The 27,473-nt window shown below is 40.1% G+C and overlaps 3 long non-coding RNA genes across 3 annotated transcripts; all 3 read left to right on the top strand.

Moving 5' to 3' along the window:
- The first annotated feature begins 2,524 nt into the window (after positions 1-2,524).
- LOC137476673 (uncharacterized) lies at positions 2,525-7,796 on the top strand. Its single transcript, XR_011000519.1, has 4 exons — positions 2,525-4,752; positions 5,813-5,890; positions 6,918-6,983; positions 7,632-7,796. It is a non-coding gene; the product is annotated as an uncharacterized lncRNA (long non-coding RNA).
- Positions 7,797-7,848: 52 nt separating this feature from the next.
- LOC137476671 (uncharacterized) lies at positions 7,849-13,979 on the top strand. The gene is made up of 3 exons (XR_011000518.1): positions 7,849-7,999; positions 10,202-10,328; positions 12,614-13,979. It is a non-coding gene; the product is annotated as an uncharacterized lncRNA (long non-coding RNA).
- An 8,013-nt stretch (positions 13,980-21,992) lies between these two features.
- On the top strand, positions 21,993-25,813 carry LOC137476670 (uncharacterized). Its single transcript, XR_011000517.1, has 2 exons — positions 21,993-22,614; positions 25,659-25,813. It is a non-coding gene; the product is annotated as an uncharacterized lncRNA (long non-coding RNA).
- The last annotated feature ends 1,660 nt before the right edge of the window (positions 25,814-27,473 follow it).

The following is a 27,473-nucleotide window of genomic DNA, read 5'->3' as shown; positions in this document are numbered from 1 at the left end:
CCTACGAATATTTTTCAGTGTCTCTTTTCACAAGTACACAAAACCAGTGACTATGTGGGTTTTTGTGTTGTTATCTCTTTTTTTTTCCTTTAATGATTCTCATATTTTAAGGGACGTCATGTACACAACTCTGCTGATTTAAAATGATTTTGTTTTGCTTGGTTTCATGGATTTTGGAGGGATATTTTAGGATGGTTTGGTCTGCCTTGCCACTTGAAGACAATAAGTTACATCTGTTCTGCATGTCCTGAGTTGTGTAGAGAGGGATCTTCCTAGATTGTCTGAACTACTGTAGGGTTAACAGTAAATTGATTACTTTCTTAAATTGCTTCAGTGATTGATGGTGATCTTTGCTCAAAAAAAAAAAAAGAAACCCCATGTATTTCTAATGTTCTAATGTGAGTTTCTTTCAGCTAAAAGCTGGAGTTAATCATCTTTGAGGTCTTGTCATGCTACATCAGGGAACCTTGTGTTAGTGGAGAACTTTGCCTCAGTGTGACTGGGCTGTAATCAAAATATTTGAATGACAAAGATAAAGCTTCTGGTGTTTCTCATTGTGGGTCTTTTGCTTTTGATTTCACATTTTTATAACTTTCTAAGCATTTCAATATTTTTCACTCTGCATTTTTTTGAGGTTTTTTTTTGGTGGGATTTTTTTGTTTGCTTGTTTTAGTTCTAAAGACCTCACTAATGTCGTGTCTGAGAACAAAGCGCCTGTGGTGTTCTTGCTTGGTATTTTCTGACTTACCCAAGGAGACAGGAGCATCAATCCTGTTGAGAGATGTTCCTCTCCATGGGAAGGTTTTTCCAAGTGTGTAGAGCAGCTGTGCTGCAATACTCTTTTCTCTCCTTGCACTAATCTGAAAACACCCCAAGCTTTGGCATTGCTTCTCGCTGACTCATGGGGAAAGCAGAGTCATTATTCTCCTCCAGATGAAAATTGATTGATATATTAGGGTTAGTAGCAAAACTTTATCAGCTTACATTTCAAGTAAGTTATTCAAAAATATTGACAGGCTCTCTAAGCTACTGCTGCCCTCTGCACTGAGGACTGACATGGCAGGACTGGGATGAGACACAGTTGCCTTTCAATCTGGATCCACATCAATTACCTTATTGTGGAGCCACCAGTAAGAGACCTGTGCTGTATATCAAACTTCAACATAAGTAGAAGCTGTCAAAGCCATCAGATTAATTACTGTTCATTAATAATTTATTGTTCAAAGTGGAAACCCCTTCCAAACCAAGGCATAGAAAACTTGAAATTGCTGTTTAGAGGAGTGAACATGTATTTTGAAGAAGGTTTATAGATTTCACAAATGTTTGTTATTTGCATGCTAAGTAACTTCTAGTGTAGTGTCTCCCTGCCATACCCAACAACACAGTTAAAGGTTTAGGAAGAGATACACTAATGCAGTTCCCTTATTAAGAGGGGAGTTATATAAATTTATGTAACTGCTTCCTCTTAATTCCCCAACTTGTGTGGCTTATTTGAAGGGACTGCCATGTTTAGGAGAGCTTAAAGTAGCACAGAAATATTCCTCTTTCTTTGTCTTTTTTTTCCCTTCTTGTCTTTTTTGTACTTCTTTGTCCTCTATGGCTAGAGAAATGTACAAAGAGAGAAGCACAGATAGTAGGGAAATCCCTTGTAGTGGAACAAACTAACTGCAACTTTCAACTCTCTTGTGAAAAAATGGAAGACTAAAATTTAACTCTGATTCAGAAACACTAAATTACAATTTAAACAATTAAATAATCTGCTATGAAGAGATAAATAGGTTTTTAAACAATCTGCTAGATTGAAAAAATATATCCTCATGCCTATGTGCCTCTGAGTTCCTCATGGCATCTCACAATATTTGAATTGCTTCTTTTTGGTAGCTTGATCCTAGGAAAATGTGCAAGAAGCTTTACTTAGCATAGTGGTCAAACTCTACTGTGCATTATTTCCCATGCCTGCAGTCTATACAATGATAAACCTGAGGTGTTTGAGTTTTTACCTCCAATAATCGCAAATAGAAAACCACAAATGGGCTTTTCATTTCTCCCCTGCAAGAGCTATAAAAACCAAGGTAAACCATCCTGCCAAATCACTTTTCTAGGGACCTCACTTTCCTGTTCACTAGTTTTACTCCAAATAATTAAAAGCAGCACTTCTGCCCTTCACTGCGGTTTCCAAGGAATTCACAAGGTGCACATGCTCCATCCAAAGTCCTGAGTGAGACCAAATTGGAGGTCCTTGGTGGGTTCATAGCCCAGGGTTCCTACACCTGGGGATTTGAGCTAGTGTCCACAAACTCCCCTTCTCCAAAAGATGGAGGCTTTACAATGCTGAAATGAGCAGCCCACACAAAATTTAATACAGTGATGAAGATGAAATTAGTCCTGAAACTATTTTTTCTTGTTTGCTTCAAATAGGATTTATCATTTTGATGCCTCTGTAAGGAAAAGGTGAGCTGAATACTTAAATCCATGGGTAGTTGTTTTTTGTTTTTTAGTTGTTTTTTTTTTTTGACCATACTTCTGTCTGCAAAAGGTCTTTAAGCATTCTGCATTCTCCTTGCTTTCCAGTTAAGTTTTCTGGTGTTTCTAACGTGGTCCTCTAGAGTGCTGGAAAGTAATAGGAACAAGAATGCATTTAATACCTGGCCTGGTGTCTTGGCAGCAAAGCTTAGCACTCCAGTGTGGCAAGTAGCAGGTTCAAGACCAACCCCAGGAGTCTTAGTACTTGGACTGGCAGAGGGCTGGTGTAATGCACAGACAGTGAGCTCATTCTGCAGGTGGAGTGTTCAGCTGCATTGATCTTGTGGCAAACCCAGCCTGCTAAGGTTTAGGAGAAACATTGGCTCTGATCTGAAAGGAAATTGTGCTGCCTTTCCCTGTCTTTCCACTAGTTTAGCTTGCAAGCTCTAATAACATTAAAACACACTTTAAGCAAGAAGGCTGATGCAGCTACAGAGACAAAAAGTAATTTCCTATAAATAGTAAATACAATAAGCAAAACTCTAATCTCTCATTAGGTAATTGTATTTTCATGGGGTCAGCCAGCCCCCCTGGCCAGATTGAGGTCAATTCTAAAATATGTGCATTATATACATTAGGCATTTGTTAATGAAGCATAAATTTCATCAGCAAGCTGGGTGCCAAAATCAACTCATTTGGGTACATGGTTTGTATCTACAGTGGTGTCTTATGAATTTGTTCCATAGCTGAAACAGCAAGTTTGTGTAGATGCCACGAATGGCATACAATAAGGGAAAAAAAAAAAAAAAAAAGGAACACCACAAGCATCATAGATGAGCATAAATCTTCTGAATTTTGGTTAAATGAAATCCAGAATGCAGTGGCTTCCAAGACAACAGTAAATAAAGAGTAAGGAAAAGATCATGTTGCCAGAACCAGGAATACCTGGTCAGGGTTACAAATTATTCAATTTGATAATATCTGATCAGTGCTACTAATTATTTCCTTTGATAAAAGATGAAATTAAAAAGCTAATAAAAAAGCTAAATACAAAGCAACCCTTCCATTTCAGAGCAGCATTTCCTAGAAGGGGTTCAGTGGGACTTCACTCTAAAAATTCACCAGTATTTTACTCAGATCCATCACAGGAGCCCTGGTATAGCAGCAGCAAGATGACCCCTCTCAGCAGTTAAGCTAGAAGCCCTCACGCTTACTTCTTCTGCCAGCCTAGGGTGCCAGATGTAGGATTTTGTTCCCAAGAATGGTGAGCCTAGAAATGAGAACAGGCTGGACAAACTTAACACCAAACCTTATGACGATGGTACTGTAACACTTGCCTTGCAAGCACGTAAGCAAAATTACTTCTCTGCTTTGGAAGTAAGGCCTGTGTGTCCTTTCAACATGTAGGCTGGAATACTGCTTTGCTTTATGTAACCAACACAGGGTCTAAAGACAGCAGGATTTTGGCCAATTTTTATTGCCCATTAAAGTGAAAGAAGTGTTTCAGAGTAGTAGCCAATTTGAAAAGGAATATGAAATAAAATATGTTCTTCAGATTTCAGGAGCGTTCTCCTTTCATTCATTAAGTTTCCATAGCTGAGCACTGGATCATTGCGTGCTTTGGCAGTGGAAAATAAAATTTCAGAAAGATAAAACTTTCCCAGTAGCACATGTTGGAACAACACTACAGGGTCCAAGTTGGGTTAAGCCAATTGTAAGTTTGACAGCAGAATTATATCAATCTCTTTGAACAAATAATCCAAGGAATTTATGTAGAGCCATGTGAGTTGTTCTCTTAGTCTCGATTCAGTAACTTTCATGCAAAGCAAAGGTGATGTTTTAGTAGGCAATAGAATGAGCAAATTATTGGGAAAAATGTTACACCATGCCAAGAACTGTCCTGCAAGACATTGAATCCCAGTGAGACTGGCAAATGAGTGAGGGAAAAGGTGATCTCCTAATTCTTCATTTCTCTTTCCAGTGGAGCAGAGGATGGGTAAGTAAAGGAAATGAGTCCTTGTTCCTGTGTACCCAAAATTCAGGCAGCAAGGAACTGAATGTAGATATATGGAGAAAAGAAGGATATAGATATAAATCGACATTTCTTCCTTAGCAGAAATTAAAAATATGAAGTATTTTCTACATGTACCTACACCTGGATGTAAAACACACTAAGACTCACAGAACCCCATCCATCTACTTCAGTGGGCTTTGGGACAGTGCAGACATCACCCTGTTGGAATGAGGTTGCAAGGAACCTTCAGAGAGGCTGTTTCCCTTCTGCCGCAGGTAATAGTGTTACAGTCTAAGAGTTAAGAGGCTTTTCATGAATACAACTTGAGAAGAAGCAGATCCTGATTGCCCCTGCAAATGAAAGCAATGAGACAAGGTAGGTTTTCAATACTGTTAGCTTCCAGGTTAAACAAGACTGATTCTCGTTTTGAAAATCTCTGTACTGTTCAAATTAGTGCAAACAGTATCATGGGTTTCTTGGGGGGAAAAAAATCAATGACATATTTCCCCCTTTATCCATCTAGCTCTGGGGAATGTAATGCTGCTGAATATGCTGGCTTTTGTAAGAGATGTAAAACAGAGTCTGTGATCATTTGTGGTCATTAAGGATAACTTTTTTTCCCCTTTTTCATGAATAGAGGTGTTAGTGAAGGTGTTCTGGCCTAATTCCAGTGCCAGTAATTGGATTTTTTAAATTTTTTTTTTTTTAACCTACACACATTCCTTCAGCAGTTTCATTTAGTTCTGTGCACTGGGCTCAGTTCAGTGTTGCCATATTGGCCCTCTTTTTTTTTAACTAGACTGATGCAAACAGACACTAAGACAACTGTAAGCTCTCTTTTCCCTCCTATATAGCCCTTTATCACAAGAATATAATTACTGCTTAACACAGTTTCTTCAGATGTGCTTTCAGTAGTGTGTCTCTACCACCTCTCCAGCAATATTTGATAGGGGGACATTGCTAGAAGCCCATATTCAGTTGGAACTCAAAAGGTGAATGGATTATCTATTAGGGACTGGACATTGGTGGCTGAGCCATTCTTCTGACACTGATTTTTAGCTCGGTACATAGGGACACTCTCACGTCAGCTTGTGGCAGGAGTGTAACCCACTGTGTGCTGCACAGTTGGATTTGTAGTGATGGGTGGTTTCAGGAAGAAATGCATATAATTTTGTCTCTCTCTGTAATCTGGTAAGACATTTCCAAAATTCATCAGAGAGGAGATGAGCAAACTGAAGGCAAAAGTACAGTGTTAAATTGGAGAAAGGAAGAAACATGAGGCACATGAAATGCATTAGAAGCTGAATCAAAATCTTATATCTTCTACTCTGACAGATATGAGGACATAATGAAAAACAAGGTTGCTGCCTTTCTGCTGTTGTGCCTAATTGAAGTCACAAAGGATGATGAAAGGTCAGACACAATGTAAACCTCTCATTTTTCATCTAGACTGAATAGTTTCCAATGTGCTGTATGCCCCCAGTTTTAGCCCTTCTATCCTACTTTATAGAGGGGGTCTTCAGCCAGGCATGAGATACCTCAGAATGCTTAAACAGCCTGGAAGTGGCTGAAGTGTGATGAATTCCTAAAAATGGGGTGTTTTAATCCCTCCATAGAGATCAGCAGAGCTAAGATACAGCAATGCAATCAAGCTCAGAGATTTCCTCAGACATTCCTTGCCCCATGTAACTCCAGGCACATCACAGTCTTAAATCCACAGGTAGACCCTTGCTTCTACACCAGAAAAAGTCCATTTGCTCATGTGTTTAACTAGCCTGGAAATTTCCCCAGTCCTCCTTGGATTTTGTTATTAAACAGCAGAGAACCCAAATTCGAGCACAGTCCAAACCCCAGCGTTAAAGGCCTGAAATGAAAATTTTCTGTTGGGTGCACCCTCACAGCTTGGGTGACAGAGTGCCTCTGTCCCCAGGCTGTAACCATCACCAGGACTGGAGATCACAGAGGGGCAGTACTGAGAAAAGGCATCCAGGATAGGCAAAATCACAATACATTGGAAAAAGAAGTGTATAGTTCTTGTACAGATTACTCTTTCCAGGAAAATAAGTGTGCTTGCTACTAGAAATTTTCATTGTAGGCTACCAAGGGTTAAAAAGCAATTGAAAATCAGCTTCTATTGGACTATTTTGTTTGGCCAATATCTGACATGGGTTGTACTGAGCACGTTTTGCCACCTGGCCAATTTTTTTTCCTGCCAAGCTATTCACTCAGGCTTGTGGTGTGAAAAATAGATGTTTAATAGTCAATGAAGTACTATAGTGGGTAATAGTTTATAAATTTCCATGACTTATTATGCTCAGCCTAAGTGACTGTTTATTAAGTGTATTTAAAGCCCCCCATCTCATTAACTTACAGTACTGGTGATTCCCTTCTCCCACCACTGCTGTTTTTAATGGAAAATATTCACACGTCTTTCTCCTAGGGCATGTGAAACAGCCCTCTGGAAAAGAGACTGCCTGGATAAGAACAGGACATCATCCTTGGCTAGGTACAATGTGTTTATAATTTTTGGAAATAAAGTGAACCTGAAATATGAGATATATATGTTGTGGACCAAAAAAAATCTATAAATATCCTTTGTAAAAAATACATCTGCCAATATCCCACCCTTCTCTGCTTTGGGTTCACAGTGAATGACACAGGCAGTTTTATCAATAAAGCATGTCTCATGTAAAAAAAATATTAAACCAGAAACTTAATTATGAAATACTGCCTTTATTTTCTTAATGGATTCCATGGTACTTCAGGGAAATATTACATACTAAGGTTAAATAAATTCTCTGCTAACAAAAACCAGGCCCAGTCTTAACTTTAGGGATCTACTATTAGCTGTGCAATGGGAAGATGAGTTTCTATAGCAGGGAAAGACTGCTAATTATAAAACAACATGTTTTGTTCCTCTGTATTAACCTCTAGAATGAAAAAGGTCATTGGTTGCTCTTGATAAATTCTGTGAAATCTCTCAAAAGGATCCTGCTGACATCAATAAGTGTCCTTTTGTCATATATAATATTTTAGTAATGCTGTGTAAGTGAAACTCCAGATTAATCCCTGAGGTGATTCCAATGAAGCTACTAGGAACATAATAGAGTTATTTTTGGTCATCTCATGCTTGTCTTCATGCTGTTTACATCAGTTTCCTGAAGGTCACTTGGAAGCTGAAGACAAACATGAGATAATGGCAGTATGAAAACAGAAATATCGGTAAGTGTTATGATGATGTGAAGAGATGGCTCTAATAAAGGTAAAGGAAGTTGTGCATAAAATCCCCTCCAGTAAAAAGCATCTGAGAATACAATTTTTCTAAGCTGGGATGTTAAGCTGGGAATACCGTTTTTCTAAGCTGACACAGATATTACAGAGGAGCCCTTTCCATACTATCTCAGATGCCATGTCTGGAAACAGCCACGAACATCAGCTCAACCTGCAACAGCAACGAGTGGAGCGAGAGCAGGGCCACCTGTGCTGCAGGGAGTGAGCAGCTCTCTCCTGGCCTGCTCCCAGGTACTTCCATACAGCAGATATAAAATACATGCCCCCAGTGTTGAAGGAGTTAATGTGACATTGCAAAATGAGCTTTGCTATTTGCTGTTTTGTTTGGCCAATAGCTGACACAAGCACATTTTGCCACCTGGCTAATTTTGTGCTGCCAAGTTATTCATTCAGGCCAGTGGTGTGAAAAAGGAGGCATTTAATAGTCAACAGAGCACTATATAGGGTAATAGTTTATGATTTTCCATAACTACTTAGATGCTGCTCAAATTATTCTTGATTGAGCAAATTATTCTTTTTTAAAATCATCCCATTCATTTATTTACTAATGACTCTATCCCTTCTCTCCCGTGCACCATTTTTTTAAAGTGGGAACTATCAGCTATTTCCATGTTTGAGGGGATTTAGCCAAAGGAAAACTATGAGCATATTATAGCTCAGATCACAACTTCGAAAGACCTTTTACCAAGATATTAGAGGTTGCATAAAACTCCTTTCTGAGCTTTCCAGGGAGACCTGCACAGGGGTCAGATGAACTGGAGAGAAACCCTGACATCTTGATTCAGCAGATGAAAATATTAATCCTCTCTGCCCCCCAGTTATTTTATTTTTACAGCAGGTGGTTGCTTGGTAGGTTGGTTTTCAAGATGAACCACAGGCTGATGGGCTCATTCCAGTGGGGTCCCCTGCTAGCTGAAAACCCTTCAGCCTTTGCTGACAGGGGATCCCTGGCAAGGCTGTCCAAGATTCGTGTTGGAACAGCAAACTCCTTCCTCAGGAGAGCCTACCTGTTAATACTTGAATTATTTATCCTGCAAGGCTATCCTGGTAAAGGTGCTTAGATGCATGCCAGAAACAGTATTTTTGCTTTTGTGTGTACTTCCTAAGGTGCTGGAAGCAAGCAGGAGAGGCAATCTTCTCTGCCTGTCACAGCAAACACACAATGTCAGTCTGTGTAAATTGATATTCCAGACTTTGTCTTACCTGTGTTAAACCAAAGGGAGAAGGGCAGACCAAAGCATCCTGCTCTACAGATACTTTAAGTTTATTAAGCCATAATGCCAGAAGTTGTCAGAGCAAAATAATGCACATTTTTGTGAGCTTACCTGATGTCACATACTTTAGACAAACACTGGTGTTATTATTCATTGTATGGCTTAATTGGTTTGATACAGAATAGCAACACAAGCGTAGAGAGATGCTTGTTATGTAGGTCTTCGTGTTGTTTCAAAGTCTTTATTATTATGACAGCAAAGTCTTGTTCATTAAAGTTTCACAATCCATTTTCATTAGGATGAAACTGATTCTGTAAATGAACACTTGCTCTGAAAAATCAAACCCTTGCAGCTATCACAGGGGAGGTACAAAGTCTGTATTAATTATCAGGAATATGGTGTTGATCGAAGATGTTAATTGCCCTGATGGTTAGTTATTTGGGGAATTGCCATGCATTTCATGCAGGGATAATAAAAATGAATTTTTAAACAAAGAGATCTTAAAATAATATATAATCTGTAGAGAATACCAACATCAAAGTCTTATCTCAAAGCTTTGAATTTTATCTTTGTGGTCCAAAATGTTAAAGATGAACTGAGCAGTATTTCAGCTGGTTCAAGTTTGTGAGAGGAAAACAAAACAAGAGTTAATTAACTGTTATTAGGAACCTTTTCAACTTTAATTTGACTTTCAAATATTAGCATTTATCTATGAACTATGCTTCTGGGTTTGACAAATTAGCTTTCACAGAACAAGTTTAATTAGGCTTCATTGTGCTTTTATGTCACTTTGCACAGTTCCAGACAATGAATGGATTAACTTACTAAAAGTCATATGTTTAAAAGAATTTGTTGAATGCTAAAAAGGTTGACAAAGTTGCAAAGCTTTACCAGCCAAATGCAGAAAAGATGCATCCTGTTTAGCATGATAACACACATTCTTTGCAGAGAACAGCTGGTGCTGACACACACATCCCTGCCTGGCTGATCTCAGCACCCACAGGCTATGTCACCACTCCCTTCCCAGCCCATACCACCCTGGGAAAGTTTGGAGTGTGTGTTTACTACCAAAGCCTGATACCTGTGAAAGACAGGAAAGCAGAGAGCTACAGGTGCACGTGACATGACTAAGCATGCTGGTTCTCTAGCTGGAATAAATAATCTCAGTGTGAACTTGTATTTCTCCTTTAATTTTTTTTTTTTTTTTTTTTTTTACCAGTGGTGTTAGGACTCCTCCATATTTATGCCATACTTATGAGAGATCAAAAAAAAAAAAAAAAAGGAGAGAAAAGTAACTGTGAGACTCTGAAGCAATAGCAAACTGATTTCTCGCAACATAGTCACAGGTGAGAGTGGAGAGCATTGTAGAAGAGTACAAATAAATGTGAAATTGCGAAACGTTGTTGCTCTCCTTCACAAAGGGATGTGCCATTTTAGAACTCACTAAATACAGATTTGGTTACAGTAGTTACTGTCTACAGGAGAGCTTGTTTTGTAGCTGCATTATTAGACCTTTTTCTGGTTTTTTTCTGACTTCTCATCCTCTTCTCTAGCCACACATGTGCTTCTGTGCCCTGTGGTGTTAAACTGCTTTTGTCTAGACAAGCTAGAACAGTCAGGAGACGCTGAAGAGAACTAAAAGGTGATGTAGTGAAAATTGTGCTTGAGAACAGAAAGCCATGGTATTCTGTTTAGTAGAGAGAAAGAGGAACAGAATTCTTCTGGAGATCAAGCACTGTATCAGACTAAAGAACAGATTTGCGATGGCTGCATGTAGGGAGGCAGAAGTAAATGCTTTTAGAAGCTGGCATTGCTGAAGCAGCAGCAGATTTGTGCATGTTTGCCTATCCCAAATCACATAGCCCTTTCCTGGTGGCCAGTATAATTTAGGATAACATCAGACTGTGCTAACTCATGGCTGGCTGACTGCCTGCAGATTCTTCCAGGAGTGCTACTGCACTAGGACTGTCCAGTCAGGACATTTACACTAAACATATTCTGTATTCCATGGTCAAGAAAAGCCAGTGCTTATGTATTGATTTAGTAGCTTAATGCCAGTTAAGGATTGTCTCCATGCAGGAGCCTTGCCTGGGAGGCCCTACTGGTTTCCTCACTGCTGAGGGTCTATCCTGATAGATTTTGAGTAAGAGTGCTGTTGGACACTGTGGGGTACTTTAGCATGCACACTTTGATAAACAAGAAGAAAAGTCATATGTGAGAAAGTAACAAAAAAAGAGTTTAGGAGGATAAGGAAGACAAAATAGAGAACAAGTGTGATGGACAGAGCTAGAGGCAACCATATTAAGCTGCAGTGAAAACCAAAAAACTAGAGACATTGCAGAAGGGAGAAGAAAGAAATGAGTCAAAAAATACATTGCAGTGCAGTGTTAGCAAGCTGAAATAAAACCTAAGAAACAAGCAACATGCATCAGGCTGCCACTTAAACTCCACTAGGCAGCAAGAGGAAATATGCTGTAGTGACCATTTTGTAAAGGGTCCTTTAGATTTAGGAGAGAGAGGCAGCTCTAGCACAAGCAGCACACTATAAGTTGGACCTTTTCCTCCCTCCTTTCTGTCTGGCAAGTCCCAGTTACTCTGTTTTTCTGTATGCTCATTATTGGAATTTTCCAGTAACTTTGCAATATTCATATAAATATATAAAGCAGAACTCTGGCTGAAACCAAGGTAGTAAGAAAGTAGTGGGAATATACAATATACTCTTATACTTAAAACCTCCATTCCCCTTATCAGGATTTATGAGTGTTCAAGAAGGAAAGGCCCACACTAAACACCTTTAACATTCTCTTATATTTTCCTAAAGTTCTACTGAAAGTAAAGATAAAATCTACATGGTTATATGTATAAGATCTGGTTGGAAAGTAGAACAGTTTATGGAATACTATAAAATATTTGACATAATGTCTGTTTTATAAGGTTGAAAAATGCATACTGTTTTCAAAACACAGCCACTGTTTTACAAATCAGTTTTTTCCCTGTTGCTCATATTTTCCCTTTTGATACTGAGTCCATTAAAATCCATACTGTCTACAAATGTTCGCCTCCAACTTTCCTCCTGCTTTCAGTCTCTCTTCTCTGCTTCAGCTACACTGGGAAAGTTATAATAAATAATAATAAAAAAATCCCCTTTTGTAAGCCCAAGACATAAAGAATACTTTATTTCCAGAGTACAAATTTACATTAGTCTAAGCACCTTATTCTGCTAAAGAGCTTTGACATGCAAGAATCTTATATGTACTATCTTGGTCTGAAAATACCATTTAGTGCTCTGTTTGTTACTTATTCTGATTAATTCCAATGAGAGTTTTCTGAATAAAAGTAGTTTAGAATATTAAGTAAGGATTTCGGCATTTGGTGTACTTACATTGAAGTCCCCAGTGCTGGAAAGGTTTATACATTTCCTCTAAATGTGTGCACTGTAAGTATGTTCTTTGAAGTCAGTGGGACAAATCCTCAGCTGATATAGATTGCTACTCTTCCACTGATTTCAGTAAAGTGATAATATTTATTGTAGCTGAACACATATCCCATAGAGACTGAATGCTATTGTAAAGTTGCATGCTTAGAAGCTTTTTCCACATTTACCCCAAGACTATTTCCTCTCTGTTCCCAGAACCGTCAAGTAGCCTTTTACAGTATTTCATTTCACTGGAGTGCTGACATGAGTTCCATTTCAGTGATGGAAGAGAATCCTATACTTCTGTGGAGCATAAAATGTTATAAACAAAAGGCAAGTGATAAATTGGACCCACACGCTATGCTTTACTTACATATTTTCTGTGTATACAGTGTGCTGCCTGTACTGCTATGGCATTCTTTCAGGTATGGTTTTCATATGTGAAAAGATTGTACTTCTTGTGTCATTTTTCACTCTCCTGAATTGTACATGGTTTCTGCAAAAATGTGGTCATTTAATTATTTTATTTTTGTTTCCTGTCAAAAGGTGAAATCAAGCAGGACTTTTTGTCCATTTACCATGTCTGACAAAAGGCTTACAGGCACGATTTATACTCCCAATTTATGGCTGTGCAGTCCCTTCTCTTGATTCAAATGTTAGGCGGATTTTAGAGTGTGTTGATCTGAAACTGCCCTCTGACACTTTCCCATATTTTCTCTTGCAGCTTCTTGTATGCTCATACTTTGCCCAGTGGAGCTTGGTTGTGTGTAAGGCCACAGCCTACAGGATTTTTATGGCTTATTATTTAAGTTTCTCCAGTCCTCTGGTTTCTGTGCCTATGGTGGCATCAAAATGACTCCTTAGGCTGATATTCATGGGTTTGTAGATAGACCCTAGAAATACCTTTGGAGGGAAACAAAAAGAAAGATATGAAGCTGTTTTGCCAGATAAGCTCTTTCAGAAGATAGGATGAAGCATAAGGGTTGATACTGGGGACAGTTGTTGAGTTTCTTAAAGATAGCCATCTCCATAATAAAAATACAAAAATTTGAATTTAAACTCTTCCATACTGAAAATCTTGACGGATGAACTTTGGAAAAAAAACTTCAGCTGTGTGTGAGGCAATTGGGAAAAGGCAAGATTATCAGACTTAGCCAAATCATTTTGACATGGCAGTCCTTGGATAACCAGAACATGAACCTAAGGCTCAGAATAAGACTTTTACTGCTGAATCAGGGAGTATAAGTATTTTCACACTTCTTTTCTGGAAAACAACAAAAAGATCTTGGGTAATTAGAAACAGTAGCCTTACTTGTAGACTAAGCAGTATATAAACTCCACAGCTACCTTTTTGTCCAAAGCATGGTTCCCAGAACCCAGAAGACGTGGCCCAGGGCCAAAACCCCTAACCACCCTTACTCAAGGTCTCTGGCTGAGGGAAGAATGTGTGCCTCTTGCTTCTGAGGTAGCAACAAATGGGACTGTACTTAATCCAGGGGGAAAATCTTCACTTTTTTCTGGAAACTTCTCCTGTCAGCTTCAAATACCAAGTCAAGTGGGGTCCAGTTATCTTCATCCAGAAACTGATCTGCTGGATGAAAATGGGCATGATAAAAGGGGGTAAACACAGATTCTCATATTTTACAGGGAGGAGGGTGAATTATTCTCCCAATTTGTGTGAAATATAAAGAATGGAAAGATGTATCCTTTGGAGATATTAATTCCTAACAAATGTGCCACTGCAAGAACTTTGGGAGGTATTTATTCTACAGAGACAATCTGTTTTTAGCAAATAGTGCACTTTGCTCACCGTAACCCATTGTTACTGCAGATTTCACAGGTAGATTGTCACCCATTTGCTGAGTGGTTTTGTGCAATCTCTAAATCATTGCAGGCCATCTATTTGAAAAGTGTTAGTGGAGGAAGCATAATGTGCTTTCATGGTAATGCAAAATGCATTAGAAATGAATTGCATGATGCTTACCTCTCAAATTACAGAAAAGACAATGACACCCATATATGCGAATGCAAATTATATATAAAAATATCACAGATGAATCCCTGAGTTGTAACACTTGTTCATTTCTATAAATATTAACACATCAGGATTTATTTTGACATACCACTAAGATAAGTGCTAGAACTGACAATAATAATGTATAATTTATGTCCTCCATATTACCTTAACATCACTGTGCTTACATTATTGCATAAATTAATTTAATGTTTCTGACATGCAGCAGATTATTTAAGCATTTGTTCTTTTGTCTTCTACTGGTTTCTGTTGCTGTTTTCCAAATTACAGAATATTATTATACTCTAATGTTTATTTTATGGTACATACAATTCATAAAGTCACTTTAAAGTTCTGAAAGCTTTTATTTAGCACTCAGATAAACATGTGTTGTTATATGATGTGGAAAGAGCATTAAAGCTTTTTTATATTAAATAACTTTATGCTTGTGATGCAAATTGACAATAGCTGAGAAATGCAAAGCTCAGGAGAAATTGAATCTGCAGCCTGTACTTTTAAGATACTTGGGGAATATATGGCTGCTACTGAGGGTGTGTCTCATGTGAGAATCTCTCACAAATGCATGTAAAAAGTTCTAGATTTATAAAAAAATCTCTTGGTATTTGTTGGTCTGAACAACAGGTCTGTCCTTACCTGTCCCATGTGATAAGCTATATGTAATCAAGTGTGCATTTTCACATGGCCAAAAAACATAAAATAATGAACTGGTGAACTTGAGGCTAGATATCATCTTTTCATTTTACCCCCTGAAAAGGCAGAATATCCTCTCTGGACATGCAGTGTTTTTTTTTTTTTTTTTTTCTTTAAGTTAGAAATAAATAACTAAGAATTGATAAATCAATTTCTTTGCAAATAATAGAAATGAAAACTTCCCTATAAAACAAAATACCCAACAAAACAAACCAAATCACACAACAGTAGCATATGTTTAACTTCCTCAAACGGTTTTGACAATGCGTAATTGAAAGCATTTAAAACACTGAATAACTGTTGGTAGCAGTTGTGCATCTTCCATCTTCACTATGTCTGGAGAAAAGAAAGTGTGATAAACCCAAGCTGTTCACAGCCCAGCCCAGGCCAGTAGCCTGGAGAATTCTGAGTGGAAGGTTCCCGAGTTGAACCTCTGTGACTCTCTCTGTGCCCTTTTCCTGTGGCTAAATGAAACACAGCAGCACATTTTGCTGTAAGAGCTCTGTGGTGTGGAGGGCAAGATACACATAGCACACAGGGTTTTTTCCTGGTAGATTTTTTTGATGATTTCCCTTGGTTTTTAAGTCTTCAAGGCTACATAAGCACTGCTTGTTAGCATTAAAAAAAAAAAAAGTTGAAAAAATCAAATAGGGGAACTGTCTTTGTTCTAACTCCATTGGGCATGTACTCTGAAAAAAAGGGAGAAGAAAAGAAGAAAATAGATTTACATTTTAAAGGCCAGATTTACCTGTGCACTGTGGTAGTCTTATGTGCTTGCTGTAACATCTAAAAGTGCTGTAAGCCTCATTGATAACCAACTGGCTATGGTGTGTTTAGCAAATTGGTTAATAATCTCCAAAATGAATAAAATTTTTGCAATGCCAATACTAAATAAATAATTGGAAGCATTGCAGACTTGTTTCTTGTGCTTGTTTACCGCTTTTGTTTGGATATTAAATAACTGTGGGGCTTCTCTGAAAAAACACTGCAGAAAGGCAGAGCTAAGGTCAAAATTATATGTCAGCAATTTGAAAGAGGCAGATGAATATTGTAATAAACAAAATATGAATATTGTAATAAACAAAAATCAAACAATGCAATCACTGGAAAGACCCACTAGAGAGTTGAACATGTGAAATTCCATTGCAGCAATCAATTTGTAGGCACCTGATCTTCAAGGTGGAATCCATAACCCTAAATTATACCTCTGGGTAATGACTAAGGAAAGTCAATTTTCTCAAAAAAATATAGTCTTCCAAACAACTGTCATCTGTGCAGGGAGCTGCTAAAGCCATGGAAGGGTGTTTGCTCTCATTCTGCAGCTATTCCAGTGTGACGTCCCAGGACCTGGGGAGAGGCTTCCAACCATGGGGATCCCCATTGCAGAGTGGTGCCTCCAGCTGCATTTCAGGATAAGTGCAGCCTCACTGAGGGGCTGGCTCTCCTTGCCAGTTCACATGCACATGATGTGTAAACACATTGCTCATCTCCTGGGAGATTATCCTAGTCATGGTGATAAAAACTGCAAGGTCAGGGCAAGTGCTATTCCGTCATCTCTGTACCCCTGTGCCAAAAAGGATGCAAGGTACTTGGCATCAGAGCTGAATTCTTTATCTTTTATACTTTAGTCTTTATTTTATACTTACCTTATTCTTTATTTCTTTATGGTTTTTATACTTTATTTTATTCTTTATTTCTGAGGAAAATAATTTCCTCAGAAATTCTTTATGAGATTTCTGAAGTTGAATTTGGTCTCTTAAGGAACAAGTTTCTAAATTACCTACAATGACACAATGAAATATCTGAGATAGGAGGAAAAATTTTTTTCTGAATTGTCATTTATTAACTACTTGGTATATTTTCAAATCTCACTCAAAGCTTTTTCTCTTTATCCATGCAATTTGTTGCTTTTGCTTGTTTGAGGACATCAGCAACCAAGGCATTAGATTGCCGTGCTGAGGGACTTTAATAAAGCAACCTTCTGAGCATGTTTACAGAGCAACTCTAAAGCTGCTGAGTATGGGAGCCTCTTTGGAGATGCTGGCTATGCCACTCTCAATGGTGAGTGACACAGAACAAAGTGCCCTGCTGGAATTTAATTGCTGCCTGTGTATTTGTGTATGAAACCAAGCCCAAAAGCAAGCGTTCCTCAGAGGATGCTAGGAATTATAGTTTCACACTGCTCTGATTATCAAAAGTTCAGGTTAAATAACATATTTAAATGGGTCAGTTTAAATCACAAGAAAGAGAACAACAGTTTTTTAAAAGGTAGTGTATTTTGTGGTTGTTTAAATCAGCTAAATATAGAAGCATTAAAAGTAATATTTCAAGGAAAAACATTCAATGTTTTAATAGTGTCATTGTTTCCTGCTGCCAACTGCTTGAGATGCTGAAATCTTTTTATAAGACAGCTTCCCATTTTCACTAAAGTCTGCTCTTAGTAGTAGTAGAAAACAGAATATTCCCACTTTTTTTTTTACTTATTTTGGTGTAAAATAATCCCTTACTTTACAATTGGCCATTCTCCCTTACCAGCAGGAATAGTACTGCTTTTTTTTTTTTTTTTTTTTTTTTTTTTTTTTTTTTTTTTTTTTTTTAAGTGTAGGTTAAGGACAGAGGATTTATTGAAAAATCAAAATGCTGTCCTGCAGGCACTGACGTAGAGCAACTTCTTCAGATTTTTAGTGATGAAGAGGCACAGGAGAAGTTATATTCCGTATCATCCAACCACAAAAGTTGCACTCTGACTAGAGCAGAATATTGCTTTAAATGTGCAGGGGTAGCAGCGCTGCCTGATATCTGATGCAGGAGCCAAAATTGTTTCCCACAGAAAAAGGAGAGATCCCAGTTTGAAAGAGGACTACAAGCTGAAAGCAATAATGCTTGAGAAAGACAGAAAAGATGAATAAGGGTGTGTAGGTGGTAGTAGATCAGCACTTTCAGCAGCATATAAGAAATGTCATGCTGCAGGAGTCCTTTAGGATGAGAGACAGGCAGCTGTGCAAAGACCATAACTAGGTGATGGAGCTGCAGCTGATAGCAATTTTTATCACGGGCAATCAGCCGAAATCAGAGCTGAGCTGAGAAACACAAAGGCTTCATGGAGAATTAAGGAAATGGGGAGAAGATGGTGTGCTTGAGGTTGCCAGTGAGGGAGGTGGTAATAGGATTAGTGTTCTCTGTTACCCCTACAGAAAGGAATCAGGACAAGAAAGAAAGGAGAGAAAAAAGGAGTTAGCTTCATGGCCCTGGAAGCAGCATTGGAGGAGCCAGGTAACTCTTTTGTTCGGTAGTTTCCTTGTTAGACAGCCATGGTTGCAATATCAGCCCAAGGTGCTGACAAACCAGTGTTCTGCTGAGACTGTGCCCATGCTCGGGAGGCAGCTCTGTAAATGTCTCTAACTCAGTGATCCTGAGTCTGGACGCAGCTGTACTGGCAAAACTAACTCCCAAGAGAGAAATTAGCTACGCTGGCAAAAGTTCAATTTTGCCAGTAAAACCACATCTATGTTAGGGCCTTTTGCCAGCACAGCTGTGCTGGTTGCAAATCCCATGTCCTCACACCCCTGACTTTCTGCTAGCAAAAGTTTAGTGTAAGATTTGCCTCAGAAAGAAAATAATAGGGAGATTTGCTTGTATTGATTCAAAGCTACTTGTTTTAATATAGAGAGTAAGGCAAACTCTCCATAATGGTATAGTTTATACAGTCTCTCTTTAGAACTTTTCTCACTTGTATTTCTTAAATGTTGATTTTCTTTTTGTGCGTGTATGTTGAACACTTTAATACCAAATCATCAAAAATGCAATCTGGTAACCTGAACCACATTACAGCTTCAATGCTGTTCTGCCTCATTCTGTGCTAAACCACAGTTCTTTGATAAAAAACATGATAAAGAGCTACATTGTACAAAACACAGTACAGCCAGCTGCAAATATTCCAGAGTTATCCAGTAGTAAATAGCATAAAGTACAGAATGTGTGGAGGCTAATGCTCTCATTCATTCCTGGACACACACATATATATATACACACACACACACATATATATATATATATATATGTACACATATATATATATTTAAAGTAGGAATCAGATGAAAAAAAAACATGTAAAATCTGCCTACCACCAGCTGAAAGCATGAAGAAAACTGAGTTTTTATCACTTATCTACAAAACGAGAACACAGTGCAAATATAGATGTATTTTCAGCGTTCTAAACTAGATTTAAGAGTGAATTAAGACTCTAGATTCTTTCTCCTCTATGCTGCAAAATACTGGTGTTGGGCCTTCCTTTTTGGAAGTCAGGTCATACTGATTTTACCACATTGACTGAGAAAGAAAAAGGGTTATAGAATCATAGAATATGCTGAGCTGGAAGGGACCCATCAGGGTGTTTGAACCCAACTTTTGGCCCTGCACAGGACTCCCCAAAAATCACACCCTATGCCTGAGAGCTTTGTCCACTTGTAGTGTCACTGAAATATGTTTTATAAAAATAAATCTTCAGAAAATGTTTATGCATAAAGGAGCTACAAGATGTGGGCTGTCTCCTAGAGGCCTGCATAATAAATGAGCTTGATGTACAGGACCTGTCTGCACATATTGCTTCTTGGTGGATCTGGTGCAAATTCTCTTTCCAAATGGGGAAAAAACCAAAAAAACCCCCAATGAAGTAGCTTTGCAAGTGCACCGACATGCACAAGTACACCAAGAACAGGCTGCTGTTTCTGAGCTCTAATATTGCTGAGCTACTCTGACACAAAAGAACAACATGAAAGCTAAAACCAAATAATTTCAGGAGTACAAGAATAATTGTGGACTGGTTTGCAGTGGAACTGCGTACAGTGAAATCTGACATTTTCCCATGGCTTGGAAGGATCTCCTGGTTTTACTCTAGGGTTATCATCCATATTTTTTTCAACGGGAGAAAATTATTTTGGTCTCCCAAGTGTAAACCTTTCTAGGGACCAGTAAGTGCACAAGCCCAGCCTGGAACTTTTCCTTCTATTGACAGCCTGTTTTCACTCAACATGTCTTTGATACTAGTTCTACTTGTAAATGTGCTGATGTGGGAAGCTTTGCTGAAAAACAGATAAACAAAATGTGATTGCATCAGCCTTGTTTTCTGGGGAAACCAGAATGAAAAATCTATTTGCATATCCCTATATACAAAGAAGAGTGCTTTGCGTGACCCCTTCCAAAAAAAAAAAAAAAAAATTGCTCAGTAAGTGGCATATCCTTTTCCAAAATGTTACCTGAGTCTAATATGATGGTTGTAGGAAAACTCTCTCTTGCCAGGAATATCCTGAAGTACTGCCAGAGGCTTGCTGGCTTTGAGAAATGTTGGGAGTTATTCATAACTCAGTGTGGGTACCTACGAGCACTGGAATGCGCAAAGTGATTTTTCGAAACCCACACAGAATCTTCAGAAGATGGTCATATTTGATGTAGGCTTTTTCATGCTATAGAGACTGTGCATAAGAAATCACAGCATGCATAAATAGTGCCAAGACTTGAAATTCCAGCCTTTTCCCAAGGAGACAGTTCCCACAATGGGTTTTTTTTTTGTTTGTTTGTTTTTTCCCCTCTCTTCTTTTTAATTTGTGGTCATGTTGTGGCCAGAAGATGAGTAGGAAGTACAATATTGTATTTTTGACATGGTGTAAATAACACTTGTGTTGCTGTAAATCTGAGTGAACAACTGTGATGTTTAATTATGGTGATAGCACCAAAGCATTAAAAAGATCTTTCTGCACAGTCACAACTTGTCAGAAAGAAAGCATAAATTCAGGTTTGTTTAACTGGTTTCCGGGTTGTTCTCCTAGAGCTGATAACAAAGTCTAGGCCTAAGATCAACTCTCCTGAGAAACAGCACATCTTCTAAAATTCCATTACAGTTGATAACAACTGCGGTTGCTCCATGGAATTTTAATGATGACTTTTTTTTTTCTGTAAAAACAGGAAGCTTTGTGAGTAGATGCAAACGTAGAAATTAACCTGTTTGAAATTACTTTTTGTTTTTCGTTTGTCACATTAATGTTTCTTAGGCCAACAAAGGGAACAAACTTAAAAGAAAAATACCAAGTAATAGTGTAATTGGGATGCCAAAAACCTATACAGAATATTCCGAAACACTACAAGAGACTTGACTTGAATCTGTATGACAAATTATGCAGCAGAATACATAGGTGTCACACTCAATATGATATATATGTCTGTGTGTATGTGCTGTCATGATACCTGATTGGGATCAGGAAAGGATTTCCCATAGTGGCTGAGGATGGGTAATGAGCCCATCTGCAAAGGGGATCCCCATGGATGGAAGCCTCTCCCCATCTTCTGGCACCTTACACTGGAATAGCTGCAGAATGAGAGCAAACACCCTTCCATGGCTTTAGCAGCATCCTGCACAGATGACAGTTGTTTGGAAGATTGTCTTTTTGAGAAAATTGACTTTCCTTAGTCATTACCCAGAGGTATAATTTAGGGTTATGGATTCCACCTTGAAGATCAGGTGCCTACAAATTGATTGCTGCAATGGAATTTCACATGTTCAACTCTCTAGTGGGTCTTTCCAGTGGTTGCATTACTTGATTTTTGTTTATTACAATATTCATGTATTATATTTTACACTTATTATATTATATTTTAATTGTATTACAGTATTCTTGTATTTTCATTACTGGTTACTGAAAAAGTGGCAGCTGTTAAGGATGAAGGTCTCTGATGTGCCATGGGTCTGGTATAAAGACTTCAATGCAAAGATGAGATACTGTGCTGTCAAATATTCCTGCCATGGAGTCTTGAACTACTAGTTAGAGAAACATTTTTTTTTTTTTTTAATTAAAATCTGCAGGCTTTTTTTCTTTTTCTCTAGAAATATTTAGGTAGTGAAATGGATTCTGAGAAGCTGTATTTCTGAGTTCACTTGATTCTAATTTCCTAAAGATGATTGTTACCTGACACTTCTCCTAAGTCTCAGGGCAGCAGATCTCTGAATGCATTTCTTTCCATGGTGATAAAATAAACTCTTAAGAAAAGCCTGAGTTTTTAGGGGACCTTTAAGACACAGAATGCTTCCAGCCACTGATAACATTAAATAAATTAAGAATTTGTCTGCTCTTCTCACCACAGAGATATGTCCCATATGTTTGTTTTGCTTATTGTCAGTAGAGAGAGAAGTCAAACAGCTATTCCTTCCTGTGCTGTTTTGTCTCAATGTGCAGGAGATACGTCAAGGAAGTTTGGGGTCCTGCGTTCGAGAAGTGAGGAAGTTGTCTGCTCTGTGACCAGGGAAAGGGTTGCTTGCTTGGTTTTTTCTTCTGCTTGTGAAAGGTCCATTGAAGCAGCCTCTGTGTTAGGAAAGAAATAAACAGTATTTTGGCAGTCTTTTCAGATTACACAGAAAATGTGAAGTTTACAGGAGATCATTGAGATAAGTAACTTCTTTTCTGCAATAGCTTCTTTTCTGTAGTTGATTGCATGTCTGTATGTGGTGTTACACTTTAGTTAAACGGTATGCTCTGTCTCACCCCTCGAAAGTGCACAGTTTATTCCAAGCCTGTGATCCTCCCCTGCAGTATCCTGTGTCTGTAATCCCATTGGCCCAATCTGATACGCGCCCACTTTGAATCTCCCTGTTCAGTGCGCCGGGGGGACGTTTTGGTCACTCTCTCTTCGCCAGCTCTCCTGGCTGGTGCTCTATCAGCCCCTCTCTCCCTCCCCTTTCCCCCCTCACTCCCCTTTCGCCCCCTCTCCCTCAGAAACCATGCTGCCTCCCGGAGGTAGGACCGCCAATAAACCCTCCTGTAATTAGCACCCTCAGAAGCCGTGTGGAGTCTTCTTGCCTGCCTGCTGCCATCAGCGAACTCACAGCCTAGGGGGGTCCCCCTTCCTGAAATGCGCTGCTACAGACGGTGCCCAGCTCCGGGCTCGAGGATCGACGACCCTGAGACCAGCACTGCCCCGCCGGTACAGCGCAGAAACCCATGGAACACCGCTTCAGCACCGCCTCCAGCACTGCAGAGTGGCCGTGCCGGGCCGCAGCCCCATGCGATCCCACGTGGCCCCGTCACCACCGCGCAGATGCCCCGCAATCCCACCACCACCAGCCGGCGCGGCTCTGGCGCAGTGCAGCCCCAGCCCCACGCGGGCCCAGGCCGCAACGCGGCCTTGGCGGGCCGCGGCACAGCACAACCCCAGTGTGGCACGGCCCCTGCGCGACCCCGGCCCGCAGTGACCCCGCCGCTGCACGTGCGCGCTCCAGCACCCAGAGAAGCCGTGCGGAGCGCGCCCGGCCCCTGCCTGGCCGCGGTGGGGGAGCCCCTCAGAGCGGGTGAACCATGCAGAGCGCTGAGCCCAAGCAGCTGATGCCCTGGACCGCAGCAGCGGCAAAAGCCCTCCAGTTTCCACGAGTGAACCACCAGACGACCCGGGCACCGCACCCCCAAAAACTGCTTTCCTCAGTTCTGTGACTTCCTTCCTCAGTCTTACTCTCTCCCTCCCTTGCTGCCCCTTCTCCCTAACTTTATCCCTAACCCGCCTTCCCCTAGACAAAACCCCAGGATTATCCAACATAGCCACGACCACGTGTCAGCCAAGATGGCTCCGGCCACATGGCATGGCAACATCTTCGGCTTTCTCCTTCCTTAAATTCCTTTCTGAATCCTTTTTCTCTGCCCCTTCCCTGTCTCTTATGAACCAACCCCCCCTCCCCCTTCAGCTCCTAATTCCTACCTTCCACCTTCCAAATCCCACAGGGTGGGAGCTGGAACTGGGGAAGAAGCTGAGAAACCAAAACCCAAAGCTAAAATAATTTTGTAATACCAGTTTTAACAGCCGTGTATATTTAGTTGAATTGTAAATTGTACTTAATGATCTCCTTCTCCTGTTATTCCAAGAGCAAGATGATATCCTTCTCTACAATCCATACCCCTTTTTTCCTTATTTTGGGTAGTTCACTGGGAGCAAACCGCTTGAAGGCACAGGGTACCCTGAAAAGATTTTTCTTTTGCAGAGTCCCTGGCTCCCCGTAACCTCCCAGTTCCCAATCCCTATCCACTTGCTCTAGCTGAAAAGAGCTCGTCAGCTAGAACTTTTATCCTAAAACCTTCTAACCTTTTTATCATTCTTATCCCATACGTGTCTTGTCTCCATTTCCCTCCCCTCCCCATGAAGTAGTTTTTACAATTATGCTTTTCTAGTTTAAGTGTGTATTCATATTGCAGATTGTCTGTCCTGTTTTCAGTTTTAGAAAGCAGGGGCCTGTCAGGTCACAAGGGTAGATCCAACGAGAAGCAGTTTTCAATTGTTTCTTGAATAGCGAGTGTTCAGATAGTATTAGACTGCTGGACCAGAATCGCTTTTGGGTTTATGCTGTCCTCAGTAGGTTCTGAGGGTGACTGATAACCTAAAATGGTGTCTGGGAAAGTATTTTGCGATTTTTGTGGTGAATAACCCCTACCTCCACATTCCCATGGGCCCTGGAGATCTGGGCAGGAGGAAAAAGGAGGGAGGGGGGGACGACCTAAAACCGGGGGTCTTCTGGGTTAAACCAGTTGGAAGGTGAAAGCAGTGGTAAAGCTCAGATCCAAGGGTGAGGATCTGAGGCCACAAACCTGTGTGGAGTCCAGGGGACTCCAGGTATTTTCCTGTCCCTGAGAGCAGGAACAGAAGTCAATGCCATAGCCTAAAACTGGGGGCTGTGGTGGTCCGAAAAGCCAGTTGGAAAAGGTAAGACACCATTGGGCCAGTCACGCTGAAAAGGCCAATCCCAAAACTCTCATATGAGCTTAGTGCCAAAGGCTGAAGCCCTTTAAGCACTCCCCCATGCTTTAAATTAGTTTAAAAATCTGCAATATGGACCCACATAAGCCGTTTATTACAATTAAATACTCATTTTATCTTTGTACTGTGTTAACACCCTTTCAGAACTTTTCAATACCTCCCACCAAAGACAAACAACAAGTCAAATAGACTGTTTATAGTGTATTAAATTTATCCTCACTGCAATTGTACTTATTTTATGCTGTAAAACTGTGTAATTACTGCTTCATTTTTAAATTGTTAATTATCATAATTCTCTTCGTCTTTTTTCTAACAAAAAAGGATGAATTTATGGTGTTATACTTTAGTTAAATGGTATGCTCTGTCTCACCCCTCGAAAATGTATGGTTTATTCCAAGCCTGTGATCCTCCCCTGCAGTATCCTGTGTCTGTAATCCCATTGGCCCAATCTGTTCCGTGCCCACTTTGAATCTCCCTGTTAAGTGTGCCAGGGGGATGGTTCGCTCGCTCTCTTAGCCAGCTCTCCTCGCTGGTGATCTCTCAGGCCCTCCCCTTTCCCGGCCTCTCCCTCAGAAACCATGCTGCCTCCGGGGGTAGGACCCCCAATAAACCCTCCTCTAATGAGCACCCTCAGAAGCCATGTGGAGTCTCCTTGCCTGCCTGCTGCCACCAGCGAACTCACAGCCTTGGGGGGCCCCCCCGGGGACATCCCTGGGGGGTCCCCCACAAAACGCGCCGTGACATCTGTAGACATGATAGAGCAATTTGAGCTGGCCTTGATTAGAGGTTAAACACAGATGGTTATTTCCTTACTTGCCTTGGGGCAGATGCATGTTTCCATGCTGTAATTTTTTTTTTTGTTTGAAGTACCCGGTATAAACCAACAAGTGATGTAAGGAAAAATTCCTCTGCCTTTTCCTGTTGTTTTTTTTTTTTTTTGTACCTGAGAGAGTATGGTCCTGATTTACAGAAATTCCCTAGCATGTGACCTTTTTGAGACTTCTCCTCTTTAACCAGGGTGCCCAGGCCTTGGCTCCTTTCTGTGCAATGGCTCCAACTCCGCCAGGCTGCCCTACGAGCTGGAGTGTGCACAGTCCAGGAGGCCACAGCCTGTAGCCTCCCAGCCCTTTGGCAGGGCATGAGTGCAAAAAGAGCTTTCTTGCTCTAATGGCTGTGAAAAGCAAGCACAAGTGGAACACACTCTGCAGATCGATTCTGAATTGCTGAGTGAATGCTTTCAAAAAATGTTTTCTTTGTTGCCAGTTTCCTGTGCCCTGGCTTCCAATCCTTCTGGCTTGAAAGGCAAAGACATTATTTCAAAACCTTTAGGGTTCTGAAAATCAATAAATGGGGAAGATTCTTTGCTTTGTTTTCAAGCAGCAGAAACGGACAAAAGCCACTCCATCTGGATGCAGACTGAGAGAGGGAGCATAAAGGGGTTTTACTCTGTGTAAGCTCCAGTACACAGAGAACTTCTGGCGAGAAGAGAGGATATGAAAAGGGAGAATTGTAAAACAGTTGTATTTGGCCAAGGACCTCTAGGAGCATCAAAAAAAATAGCCTGAGACTGAAGTATGTTCTCACTTCAGTGGAGCAGAATTTGGGGTTCAATGGAAAGGTGTTGGTTTTTCCTTCTCTTTCTTGGGCTGCCCTCCATGGGAAAAAATCCTAGTTTTAAAAAATACACTCCAAAACTCCTACTGAGCAGGGTGATTTGGGAACCCCTTCTGTGGGCTGTAAGACCTCTGGTCAAAGAACACAACTGGGCTGTATTTCTGGCTCCATATCTGGGGAATCTGTGGTGAATCAAAGCAGTAGTGACATACTTGCTCTCCATCCTGGCAAGGAAGGACCTGGCCTGTAGGAGAAGAAGTCTTGCTGATACCTTCACAATGCATGAGACACCCCATTGCTGGGCAAATCCAGAGACCTGGTGTGGAGAAGGTCAGAGTGAAATCCAGAGGGGTTCTTTGTGCTGTGTGTGTGATGAAAGGTGGTTGTTGGGCTGGAAGCCCTTCCTTACATGGTGGGAATGAGAAGCTCCTGGAAGGAGGACTCACTTGTGTGGGAATCACTTTAAAGAGAGAGAAGTGCAGGCAAATGAGTGTCTCCAGTGAGACAGCACCTGTCAAGGAGGAAGGGGAACAATACAGAGTAATGAGAAGAGAGGAAGGTGAACAGAAGAGAGAACAGAGAAAGGAAAAACAACTCTAATGGGAGAAATTAAGTAAATGTCAAAATGTAAATATACATTTTTCTAATCAGATGGAGAAGTCAGATTAATTCCTTTCTCCCGAATTACCAGGATGATCTCTTTATTCTATTGCATCCACTAGTCTAGCTGGCATGAGTTATATGCCTTACAAAATGAGCATGTGTGGTAAGCAGAGCTGACCTGTAAAATAAGAGCTTTCTTAAATGGGTTATGAGGAAATTATTTGGCTCCACAGGCAAGCTTGCAGTCTCCTTTAATGAAATTTTTGTTTTAGACTTTCCAAAAGAGATAGAGGGAGGCCTTGCAGCAATTGCATAATTTTAAATATTAAGGGTGTAAATTTCATAAAG

This window comes from Anomalospiza imberbis, chromosome 6 (assembly GCF_031753505.1).
Source record: "Anomalospiza imberbis isolate Cuckoo-Finch-1a 21T00152 chromosome 6, ASM3175350v1, whole genome shotgun sequence".
In the NCBI taxonomy this organism is placed as follows: domain Eukaryota; kingdom Metazoa; phylum Chordata; class Aves; order Passeriformes; family Viduidae; genus Anomalospiza; species Anomalospiza imberbis.
The sequence above is the reverse complement of the archived record's forward strand: the minus strand, read 5'-3'. Positions and strand labels throughout refer to the sequence as shown.